Below are 12,940 nucleotides of genomic sequence, written 5' to 3'. Positions count from 1 at the left end.
TCTTAGCTATACATGGTCCAAAGAGTGAACGCTGAACTTTTATTTTGGTAATATGCCATGACCATTTCTGCAAAGCAATCTTCTGAAAGAGCAGAGATGTTGGTTCCGATGTCCTTTGACTTGATGCCTGCTTAAGAGACACTTTAAAATACTTCTCAAACTTTAGTGTAGGATATGTTTTGACATGCTATATACATGCTTGTAAATCAGGGTAAAGAAAACGATGAACAGTCTGAAAGCAAATAAAATAGTTAATCTTACCTCAAATTGAGATAAACATGTTGGCAAGAAGATGTAATAAAGATGAAGTATATTGACAAAATATAGCATTTTACCATTGCATATACTACCATACCATTTCAGTATTAGAGGCACAGTCATGCGTCCAAGTATTAACCACACTTGGTCATTTGTGGAGTTTATAATGTTTTTTTTCCTAATATCATCAGAACTTTGACTCAAACTGTTGAAATTGAGAAATATTGCCCATTCCAAAAAAAAGAACTAAGATTCAAAAGCATTTATATCTGGTCAAAAGTTATTACAGGTCATTTATCCCATTTCATTCTATGAGTGAGACCTTGTCACACACAAGTAATTGTTAGCGTGTTTATTAATGTGGTAAGTATTATCGCTTTGTGTTGTTTGAGTAAATGTCAAAAGAATATATGTCACAGTGAGGGATTCCTACTGATGCTGCTAAAATGCCAATGGTGTTCATATTTGTTTGTGTGTGTGTGTGTGTGTGTGCGTGTGCGTGTGTGTGTGTGTGTGTGCGTGCGTGCGTGCGTGCGTGCGTGCGTGCGTGTGTGCGTGTGTGTGTGTGTGTGTGTTTATGTGCAGTCGATGAATGACAGACAGTGTCAGTGTTCTTATGCTTTGGGAGAGACTATGCTGAATACTGCATTAGCCAGATGCCAGGCACAAACCCAGTCCAGGCAAAAGTGAGGGTGATTGGTGGGGAGTGTCCTGTCTCCCTTGCTGTGCACTCTCTCAGTTTGTGACATTTACACAAGACATTTTAATATTGCAACAGTCAACATCTGGGACCAGATCTGAGACATCTGACTGGGTCTGTGTACATGCACACTCAAACACTGCATTCCGGACCGCGCAGTGATGTGGCAGAGACAGTCATCAGCTAATTAAATTGTCCAAATGGCAATGATATAACTCTTGACTAATTTACGCCCAGAAGGACTGCATTTTTTTTTTAATATTAATGTCTTTTTAGTTGCCTGTAAATGTGTCTCCTGGGACTTTTTTCAGTGAGCCTGGTGCTCTTTTAATTAATGTTCAGATTCTTGGAAATTAGCAATTACCCGCCACGTGTGCCCTTTGAAATGTTCAGTGGAGGAGTTGTATTTATTTGGCATATTTAATGGGTCTGGGTTCACACGCACTGTGTCAATAGATCAGTGTTTGTCTTTGTTCCATCTGGCCCCCTGAATCATTCAGCTCCGATGGATGTTTTAAATATTAATTAGCTCAAGTACATAATTGTAACGTAGCAGAGGGAATCAAGTTTGTGACGGCTTAAATGTGTTTACTTTTATGATTAGCACTTTTTGTTTACATATGCCATTACACTGTAATGACTGCATCAAAATATTCCAAGTCTCCCTGTTCTGGGGAGGGGGAAGCGTTGGCTAAAAAGGCAGACACAGACAATGTTATTTGCTCTTAATACTCTTCGCAGACACCCATAAAGACCCATTAGTTGTATTATTAAGGTAAAAGCCATTAGAAACTAATTAAACTTCAGCGCTCCATACAGTGCAAAATGCATTTGTGATTAGTGAACCAAATGAAACGCCGTGTCAACCCCATCTGCAAATGACTGTCAAAGTGGAGCCGCAAGCAAATGTCTGATCATTAACCCCTGAGAATGTCACATCTGAATCAGAAATAAATGGATGCCACAGCCAAACCAGGCCGCACGATGCTAGCCATACCCTTCAATAGTGAACTCCGCCAGCGCCAGAGTTTAAAGGGGCTTAGACCTCTCTGGCTGTGGCTAAGAAGTTTCATCCAACGATTAAATATATCCTAAATTAAACAAAAACAAGGGGCTGTCGAGGAATTTGGCCCACTTTTTCAGCACACCCCCACCCCTACCCCCAGGACCCCTAATGCTCCCCCAAACTGCTGCGGCAGGCTTTCAGACAGACAAACGGCGAATCGATTCGCCAACTAGAAAGGCCATTTTCAGTTCGCATGCCATTTTAACCCCTCACTCTTCTCCAATTCCATTAACCTCACCCTCCCCTTTGGCTCGATTCCCCCCCCCCCCCCCCCCCCCCCCTCCCTCTCCCGTCTCCATGTCTTGCGCCCCGTCCCCATCACTCTCATCCCTTCATTTCTGGTTCATTTGAGAGAACTGACCCCCATCCGGCGGCTCCCTCCCTCCTCTCCTCCCTCCCTCCCTCCCTCCCTCCCTCTCTGTCTCTACCCCTACTCTCTCGTGCGGGTTTGATGCAACGCCAAAGCCCCCCTTTTCCAATTATACCTCCTCTCTTCTCGCTGCCTCTTTTCCGCCTCGCTCCACGCCATCCTCCGCTCGTGCTGATTATTGAATTGCACTCCAAGTGAGTGAGAAACAAACACAAGCCGTCGTGGAGAAAGTGGAATTCTTGATTCAGACTACAGCCACCGCCTCAGATGAGCTCATGCCTCCTATCAACAACAACAACAACGACGAAAAAAAACATGTCCGCTTTATTACCACAAATAACCTTCACTGTACACAGAGGAACTGACACACTGACCCAAATGGATCTGGTGATCTCGGGCATGTAAACAAACAAAAAAAAAAACACGTAAAAGCGTAAGCCGCCCTCCATCCATGTGAGAGTGGGCTCCTTTTGGAAGGGTGTAACCAAAGGAGCCGTGGAGTCCAGGATTATGCCTTCAGATCTGAAAATAAAAGTGAGGAGACGCCTGAGATGTCCAAAGTGTCAAAAACTCAGAGTAACTGTGATGGGATGGCGAGGAAGAAAAAGGGGAAAGATTTCAAGTTGAAGAAATAATGACTGTCTATGTCTATGTCTCTGTCTCTCTCCTTCCCTCTGTCCTTCTCTCTCTCTCTCTCCTCTCTCTCTCTCTCTCTCTCTGCCTGTCTTTTTTAAGTGTGTCTTCTCACTATGATCTTCAGGGCAGTGTGAACTGTATTAAAAAATGAAAGTCATTTTAAATGAGCTGAAAATGCCTGACCCCTGCCCCCCCCCTCTTCTGCACAGACTAATGGACCACAGTATGAAACAGACATATACTGGCAGCAACTGTCATTGTATGTGCATACGTGTTTGTGTTTGTTTATATTTCTTATAGTATTTAAATTGCATTATAATTTCACAAAGAAATATCCACTACCAACCCGATTCTTAACATGTCTGTGTTTACCGATGTTCACTTTAGCTGTCAATCCATTGGGGTCATTAGAGCAACTAATTTGACATTTCCCACTAGCCATTTTGCCTCAATAAAATGACTGCGTTCTTGTTATCCATCTGTCCCGCACACAAAGGGAGATCCCTAATGTGGTTAAGTGTGTCAAGGGGACTGTGCGTCCTAATCTCGTCCCGGAACATCAGCCAGTGACATTGTCATTGCCCTCAGGCTACCTTCACCCCGTGACCCCGTTGAAACGTCTTCAGTTCACGGTATCCTGATGGGTGCAGCGAGGGCCTCATATCGTGTCCTGTGCGGATCAGACAACGCAGCTGTGACGCGCCCAGCCTCTCACAGTCAGCCCCGCATCAGAAGGGGACACGCTGTCATGAACTGTCACATCCATCCCTGATTTAGGTCACGCCTTTCGCCCTACTCTCATGTTTGAATTTCCACTGCGCTTAAGCAGACAAAGAGAGCGGAGGACTGTTAAGGAACCTTGACATCCCATTGTGGCAGGCAGAGTCATACTTTGATTGCTTTTTTTATAAATTTTATTTTAGCCATTTCAGAGGCGTTGACGCAGCACAGGCAGGAGTAGACAAAGGCACTGCGAATCGCGCGCTCTGCGCTGTCACCGAGGCCAGACCCCCGTGCCAACTGCTGATGAACGTTTTGTTCTGTGTGCTAATGCTATCCCGGGCGGCCAGTCAAAACCGAGCTCACAGAAAGACACGTCTGCGCTCTCATGCAGCAGACAGCGGTCTTTTACACAGCATAATGAGCGTCACCAGAATGATTCACTCTGTGATTGAGGGTGGAGTGGGGAGAGGAGGGAAGTGTGTGTGTGTGTGTGGTGGGATGGTTGTATGGTGGCGTCATGGAAACCAGACAGAAGAGTGTGTTAGAGCATAGGCATGAGGAGGTGAGAGTAGGCTCATCGCTCAACAGCGGGCTACTCTCTCACCATCATCGCCGTCATTGTCATTATCATTACACCGGTCCTCCACGTTATCAGGATGCATTTGTCAGAGGACATGCCGTTGGCTGTCCAAGCAGCTGTAGCCTGTATCAGCAGGACAACAACAGACTGGGGAGAGTCTGTTATCAGCGCTTAGGTACACAACAGCTACCAGGCCAGAGCGTCGCATTCAATTAGCAGCTGTCAGCTAGTGTGCACTGGGCCGATTAGAGCAGCTGGGATTGTCAATGAAAGTCCATCATTCAGTCACTGGGTCACTCGCTGTGAAGCAGTCTAAATGTTTAGATTTCCCTGTTTACACTCTTGATTAAGATGATTAAGATCAGCTGTATCAGTGCATCCGTTTTGTTTATTGTGTTACTGTATTGTGATAGGCTGGTTGTGATTCAAAACATCTTTATGATACCCAAGACTGCTTGATGAAATTGTTATAGTTCTCAGCATAAATCAATAGTAAAAGTACGCTTATCCTTTCACTGGACTAATTTAACATCGCCTTGTATGCCAAAGCTTTTGGGCCCTGGCCACAAGTCATGAAATTGTGCCTTTGCTGTGATAAGGCATGGAGAGATGTGCTGCACATCTTCAGCTAACATAGATTGGCTTTGGTACAACATTGAAGCTGAATTCCATTACCTTGGTTGGCTTTTACATACACTCTAGCAGTCCACTCTTTATAGAACTGCAACTCCCAGAGGATGCACAGCACCCTGAACCATATGTATCTATGGCAACTCCTCCGAGTGTCTCCTCCGCTAATATTCTGCTCCCCTATATGCTCTGAGACGGGCTGAGACGACGCAGCCGAGTGGAAAATGAGATCTCTAATTGGGAATCTTTAAGAAGGAATCCTTGATTAGTAATTTCACACGTCTTTGGAGCCTGCGGAGGATGAGCTGAGAAGAATGCACACCAGCAACATCCAAGGAGCACACATAGAGAAGAGGGTGTGGCAACTCAAGCATCTCTCTCTCTCTCTTTCCCTCCATCTCTCTCTCTCTCTCTCTCTCTCTCTCTCTCTCTCCTGGCATGCTGTGTGTGCGTTTCCTCCTGGTTCCTGCTGCTCTTTCCTCCCAGAGGTTTGCGTTAGCCTAAACTCCAGCCCCATGAGGCATAAGCGCTGACTCAACACCGCTCCCTTTAGAACCATACTCCCTGTGTAGCTCCTAGTTCAGCACACACACACACACACACAGCAACAACATCCCAGATAAGGAACCTTGACCAATCTGCAGGATTGTGTGTGTATGCGAGAGAGAGAGGGAGAGAGAGGAAGAGAGAAAGAGAGAGAGAGAGAGAGGGAGAGAGAGAGAGAGAGAGAGAGAGAGAGGAAGACTACAGGGCAGCCTTGCTTTGGTGCAGAGTCTAATCAGTGATGTCAGTGATGTGTGTTATGTGAATGTGTTATGTGTGTGTGTGTGTGTGTGTGTGTGTGTGTGTGTGTGTGTGTGTGTGTGTGTGTATGTGTGTGTGTGTGTGTGTGTGTGTGTGTGTGTGTGTGTGTTTGATTGATTGATTGGGATTGTAATATTTGATCTAAACGTGCTCTAAAGATAATCAATAATTCTAAACACATGAGATCGTTCGGGGCCTTCCACTGGCGTAACGAGCGGAGGAGAGGAGGCTGGACTAGCAGCTCAGCCTCCTCCGCTCGTCCGTCCCCACAGGCCCGTCCTCTCCCTGCGCCAGTGCCTCACACGGAGGCAGCCATGGCCCCCGCTAATGCGCGCGCAACACTGCGCTATTGGCTGCATTGACAGGTAAATGAGATATTAAGGCGGGAAATGAAAAAAAATGAACTCCTCTTCTCCTCCACCTCCCCCTTCTCTCGTTCCTGTTCTCCTGCCACCACGGCTTATTTACAACCTCGTTGCACTCCTGTTTACAGCATCGATTGGCCCAGTGTTTGTTTTACCTGTCACCTAAGCCATATATCAACAGATGGAGAGAGGGAGAAGAACGGAGTAGGGAGGAGTGGAAGGGGTAGAAAGAGCAGAGGGAGGTGAGAGTGGGAGTGAGAGAGTGGGAGTGAGAGAGTGGGAGTGAGAGAGTGGAAGTGAGAGAGTGGGAGTGAGAGAGTGGGAGTGAGAGAGTGGGAGTGAGAGAGTGGGTGTGAGAGAGTGGGAGTGAGAGAGTGGGAGTGAGAGAGTGGAAGTGAGAGAGTGGGAGTGAGAGAGTGGAAGTGAGAGAGTGGGAGTGAGAGAGTGGGAGTGAGAGAGTGGGAGTGAGAGAGTGGGAGTGAGAGAGTGGGAGTGTGAGAGTGGGAGTGAGAGAGTGGGAGTGAGACGGGCCTGAGAAGACGGAGGAAGAATGCGGCGGGACGAGGGAAGAGCAGCGGAGATGTCAAGGGAAAAGAGGAGAGGGGGAAGAGGAAGAGAGAGCTGGTGGGGGAAAAGAGGAGAGGGGGAAGAGAGAAAGAGAGAGCTGGAGGGGGAAAAGAGGAGAGGGGGAAGAGGAAGAGAAAGAGAGAGCTGGAGGTGGAGATGGGGGGAAGAGGAAGAGAAAGAGAGAGCTGGAGGGGGAGATGGGGGGAAGATCTTCTTTAGTCATCGGTTTGATTAATTTGATTCTGCATTCAGTTACCATCTCAACCCCCAAGGCCTTCACCTGCACTGATATTAATCAAAGAATCTCAAGGGCCAGTGCTCCACCAGAGTTGAGCATTTCCACCAGGTTGGCTTAAAGGCCTTTTGAGAATTAGAGTGATCCAATCTGATTTAAAACCATTGTATTTTTTTTCTACAAATAATCCATAACAAGGTGGCCTAGTATTTGTGTGAGTATGTACGTATTTGGCAAAGGTTTCACTCTTCATGCTTGTTTACTGGGGGAGAATGACACCCTATGGTTCAACATCTTCGTATAATAACCTTGGGGATCTCTCAGAGGAGGAAATTACATCAAATGTCATCAGACTACCAGCCAGCTTCAGTGTCACTGAGGGCCAGTATAATAACTATGACATTTACTGGTAATCCCTTTTCCTATGATTATTAAATGCGATGATTCACTATAATATACACATATCTCACCTGGTCAATACATATCTGCACCTCTAATTAGTACTGGCTAAATAATTAATTGTCGATTGGAAGCTTTTAAATTCAAATGTACTGCTGATTAATGACAGACAATGACAGACAATGGCCCTCATTCTCGAACATTTTCTGAAGTTTCTTCTGAAATGTTTCTTACGGGCTTCGGAAAAACAACGTAAGCAAAAGACATCCGCCAAATTCATGCACGCTTGAAAATGCGGTCCTACGCAGCAGAAGTTTTCTGGGCTGTGCTCCCCCGGAAGAGTTTTCTTAAATTGAAAGCGCGTTCTCGTGCTCCTGAATTTGCATACATACACGCCCTGCCAGCTCCTTATAAGGGCACGCAACCGTAGTGACGTGTGCAGTCGGAATCGACCGAATCTACACGAAAGCAACTCGTAAACGAGTCATGTCAAAGCGGTTTCGTGTACATTACATTTAGTCATTTAGCAGACACTTTTGTCCAAAGCGACGTACAAGGGATAGAACAGTCAAGCTACGAGCAATAGAGACCTAGTGTAACAATAAATACTACTTTACATAAGAAATAGAAAAAACGAAATAGGAAATAAAAACGAAGTGCAGGAATGTAACTGCTATAAGTGCAAGTTAAGCACTAGTCGAAGTGCCAGTTAGGAAGGGAGGTGCTCTCTGAAGAGTTGGGTCTTCAAAAGCTTCTTAAAGGTAGAGAGGGACACGCCTGCTCTGGTAGTGCTAGGCAGTTCGTTCCACCAACGTGGAACTACTTGAAAATTCTGGATTGCCGTACTTGCACAGACGGCAGTGCCAAACGACGCTCACTAGACGAGCGCAGCATTCCGGTGTAGTCCTTTTATTTATTTTATGACATCACGGTGCCTCGTAGAATCATGACTATAGGCCTACATGTGAAACGTAATTGTTAATGATACTTTAATCCGAGGATCTGTAGAGTTGATGTGAACGCAATCACCAACGATTTCTCACAAATTAATTAACACGGAGAGTTTTCTTAAATGCAATTCCTCAAAAGGTTTTTTAAGGAATCGCATTTGAGAAAACTCTGGCCGAGTTACGACTGCTATTTCGAGTTCGGAAAGTCTTCTGAAGTTCAGAGCAAATCCCAGATGAGAGAACTTTCATGAATGCCGAATGTTGTCCTAAATCCAATTCCTCTTAAATTCCTCTTAAATTCTTCTTAACTGCGTTCGAGAATGAGGCCCAATGTATCTGCACAGTTTTGATATCACAGTGCTATCGTGGCTTAAGGGGTATGTGCCATAGTCACAGAGACCAGACGTGGTCAACACGTCATTCTTTCTTTTTTTTTTAAACACAGACGTGACACTGTTTATTATGTAAGATACAATGGCATAGGACAAACCCTAGAACAGCCACATCTTGAGGACTGGTGTTGTGTGCCACACTCCCCCAGCATCAGCCTTGTCTGCAAATTCAGTTGGTTTCTTCAACCCAGCCGTCGAGGCCAAATTCCAAAAAAACACCATTGAATCATTCACTGCTTGCTCATTAACTGCTCACTTCACCGTGTCCTTCCCGGCCGTCTGGACCTGTCTTACTCAGAAAGTGATAACTTCAGCAAGTCTAAAGAGGACAAAATAATGGATAATACCGGTCTGCCCACACCAAACCTGCTATTATGTCAGCCCTCTCAGCAGAAGGCGCTAACAACTGCGCTAACCTTGGTAATACTTTTTCCTCCTGCGCCCACGGACGACGAGGTAAACATCAAACTCTCCAAGGACCGTACACCGTGCAGATGGCTATCCGTGACTTGTAGTATAGAACAGAACCCAGCATTCAATTGAAGAAGAACACTGAAGTCTAACCAGCTATATCTTTTGATCAACACCGTCTTGCAACGGTGGACCCCTGGACGGTGTTTCACACGTGCTGGGAATCAAAGCACTTTTATCTGATCAATGCGGGAATCTCCTGAGGATTCAGCCGCAGGCGAGATTCCCTCCCGGCAACAGTCTCTGGCATGCTAACATGCAGTAACCACATGCACATAACTGCCCCCTGAAAGTCAATTGGACCGACCACTATGCAATTTCTGCCTCCTGCTTCCCAGAGCATATTCTCTTTGAGCAAGAAAATAGAGAGGGGGGGGGATATCATATATTGAAGAAGCTTCTCTTGTGCTGTCATTGGTTTTAAACCGTGAGAGGAATTTTCAAGTGAAGTATGTTTCATCATATTTACATCTTTAACACCAAATAAGAGTGTGCCACTGATATTTCCCAGAGATATCTGTGGCACTTACATCGTCTGCTGTCTCTTTGGTAAACTCCTTGGCCATCTGGCCATTTCCTCAAATCCAGACTCCCCCAGGGTGGGCTGTCAAGTGGCTCTGATATGATCAGTAAACAAAATGTGGCTATTATGTGCATTGCTCCGTGTTGGCGTTCAGCTTCCCTGAGCCCCATTAGAGGGCAGTTATAAACAGCAAGCTGCTTTGCTTGTTTGTACTATGGTGGTCATCAGCTGACGCAGTCATAGACTTACCCCCACCTCACTCCCTCACACACACAAACACACACACACACACAGGGTCACGCTCACAGACATGTATACACACACTCACAGACACAGACACACACACACACACACACACACACACACACACACACACACACACACACTTCTACTCTCCACAATTCACCCTCCAGTGGAGCCTTGGAAAGGCGAGGAGAGCCCACCAGCCTTCCTCCCCATTTGTGCTCAGCGGAGCGCGCAGACACTCTGCCAAAGAGTCCCCAGCCTCCTCGCCTGTGGCCATGCTTCCCAGGGGCCTCAGCTGTCACCGCTGCTCCATTCCACCCCACCCCCCCCGCCCCCCCCCCCCCCCCCCCCCCCCCCGCTCGCTCAGGTGACCAATGGAGAAGAGAGAGGAAAAGAGGGAGAGGAAACAAACGCCCCCGAACCAGAAAGTGAAAAGGACGACAATAATTACAATAATAAAAGGAGTGATTGTGTGGCCTTTTTGTAGTCCGTCTGGGAGCTTTGCCCTTTTTCCTCTCTCTCTCCTCCTCTACTGTCGGAATCAATTCAGGGCCAGGCCTTTTGTGGATGAGGACTCCTAATGTGTTTGCAGGGTGGGCGCTCGCTTAAAGGCATTACTGTTGACAAAGACTGCAAAATCATGAGGAAAAATTCAATATCATAATGCAACTCCTCTTTGTCAAAAGCTGCCAAATGAATACTAAAAATATCAACAATGCCCACTTCAGGATGCGCATTTTTTTTATTTTTTTTTTTTAAACGAATGAACTGAATATAATGCAAGATTTTGCAAGTTACCAGTCAGATATGCCTCAGCACTTCATGGCATGCATACAGATGGAAACGGTGAATGGAAATATGAATAAAACAGAAATGCATCAGAAGGAATTCTCAGGGGCGGACCGCTGACGCAGGCCGTATCCTCCTCGCAGACAGCCGGGAAGAAAACACAGACAGGCCTTACATTAATCAAGAACCTCGAACAACTTGGTGATGGCAGAGAACAACACCGGTTAGGATATGTATCCCACTGGCAAGAGCTCTATTTGTTGTATTCAACCTGTCTGTCATAATGCACATAATATTGAAAAGGCCAATAGAAGTTGTTGTTGTTGTTGTAGACAAGGTATTCTTGTTGTAGTTGACCTATTGTGCTGTTTGTCATACTGCATATACAGTAATGTCTAGAAATGTTTTCTCCCATACTGCATTTGGGCAGCATATTTACACAAGGCAAGGCAAAGGATGATGGGAAAGGACAGTCAAGAGAGAGAGAGCAAGAGAAGAGAGAAAATAAAAAAATAGAAAATAGAGAGATTCAGCTTTAGGCTTCTTGGCAGTGTGGAGTTGAGTTCATATTAATTAGAACGCAGCGGGCAGTGTGGCCTGGTGATAGGCACTGGCACGGAGGGATTGGCGAGGGGGTTGGTGGTGGAGGGGGGGCGCAGCGCAGACTTATCTCTCACCGCTGACGCTGCCCGCTGTTTGTTTATCATCACCCGCGCCTCCACCCGTGGGTGGACTCTTCTGCTGGTAAGCAGGTCGCCTCTGAGACCGTTATCTCCCCTCAAGGCTTCTGAGGACCAGTGCCGCTGCTGCTGCTGCTGCTCCTGCTGCTGTCTCATCTCTGCCACGTGGCTCCGCGGGGCGGCAGCGGCAGTGGCAGTGGCGGGCGCGGTAGCAGCGGCAGTGACAGCTCCAGCTCCAGCTCCAGCGGCAGCATCGCGCAGTGGTTTCTGTGAGCTCACACCATGGTGCATGTGAACCCTCATCACCGCTTGCTGCTCCTGCGCACAGTTCAGGGCATCTTTATCATCACACGGTGCACGCGGTGGCTCTGCGTATCTCTGCTGTGGCCACAGAGGCACAAACAAACACACACACACACACACACACACACAGAAAGATACTAACAGAAGCTCTTTTTCTCAGTCTCACACACACACACACACACACAGAAAGATACTAACAGAAGCTCTTTTTCTCACTCTCTCACACACACACACACACAGAAATATACTAACAGAAGCTCTTTTTCTCAGTCTCTCACACACACACACACAAATACTAACACAAACTCTCTCTCTCAGTCACAGACACACACACACACACACACACACACACACACACACACACACCCCTACACACACACACACACACACACACACACACACAAATACAAACTCACAACACACACACACAAACACTCACACACATAGCCAGCTACCACCTGCAGTTTACAAGCAATTCTGGGACATCACACACACCAGGACTCCAGGCCCACTCTCAGACCGCCCATGGCCTTCCACCGCTCCTCTGCTCCCTCGCTCAGCTCACGGCAGCGTCTCACCACAGTCTCACGGCGCGAGAAAAAGACACAAAAGGATCGCAGCGAAGCCGAATCCGTAAGCATGACATCTCCAGCGCGAGGATATGAAAGACAGACATTGTGACGGTAAAATTGTGAAGAGCCGAGAGAATTGCTTCAAGGCAATCATGGCGGGAGATTGTGCACAATAACTCATAGCCAGAAACACACACCCACACACACACACACACACACACACACACACACACACACACACACCACACACACCACACACACACAAACACAACCAAAACACACATACAAATGCAACCAAACACAAAGGCAAACAAAAACACACCCATAAATGCAAGCATGCATACATGCATATAGCCACACACGAACACAAAGGCAGGGAGAGAGAGAAAGAGAGAAGGAGAGAGAGAGAGAGAGAGAGAGAGAGAGAGAGAAGAGAGAGGGAGAGAGAGAGTGAGGGAGAGAGAAAACCCTTGATCTTACTTTAATGGATGCAACCACTCACAGAGGGAGCCAGTGAAAACATGCATCATGCTCACAACATGCACAGGGCTTCTTGAGGAGAAGCTCCTCTCTGTTGACTCTATAAGCCAGCTAAAAGGGTGGCCTCACAGGGAGCCGGCCCACTTAGAGGCCAGACGGGACACGGTCGGGGCCTCACGCTGAACGGCCGTGTGCGGGCGG

The 12,940-nt window shown here is 46.8% G+C and overlaps 1 protein-coding gene across 1 annotated transcript in view; it reads left to right on the top strand.

The window, feature by feature from the left end:
• rps6ka4 (ribosomal protein S6 kinase, polypeptide 4) overlaps positions 1-12,683 on the top strand; it is a 34,888-nt gene extending 22,205 nt beyond the window's left edge. Inside the window, exon 19 of the mRNA XM_031572480.2 lies at positions 12,657-12,683. The gene's annotated coding sequence lies outside the window, so the exon portion shown is untranslated. The remainder of the gene's footprint in view (positions 1-12,656) is intronic.
• The last annotated feature ends 257 nt before the right edge of the window (positions 12,684-12,940 follow it).

The sequence above is a fragment of the Clupea harengus genome, chromosome 8 (assembly GCF_900700415.2).
Source record: "Clupea harengus chromosome 8, Ch_v2.0.2, whole genome shotgun sequence".
Classification (NCBI taxonomy): domain Eukaryota; kingdom Metazoa; phylum Chordata; class Actinopteri; order Clupeiformes; family Clupeidae; genus Clupea; species Clupea harengus.
The sequence above is the reverse complement of the archived record's forward strand: the minus strand, read 5'-3'. Positions and strand labels throughout refer to the sequence as shown.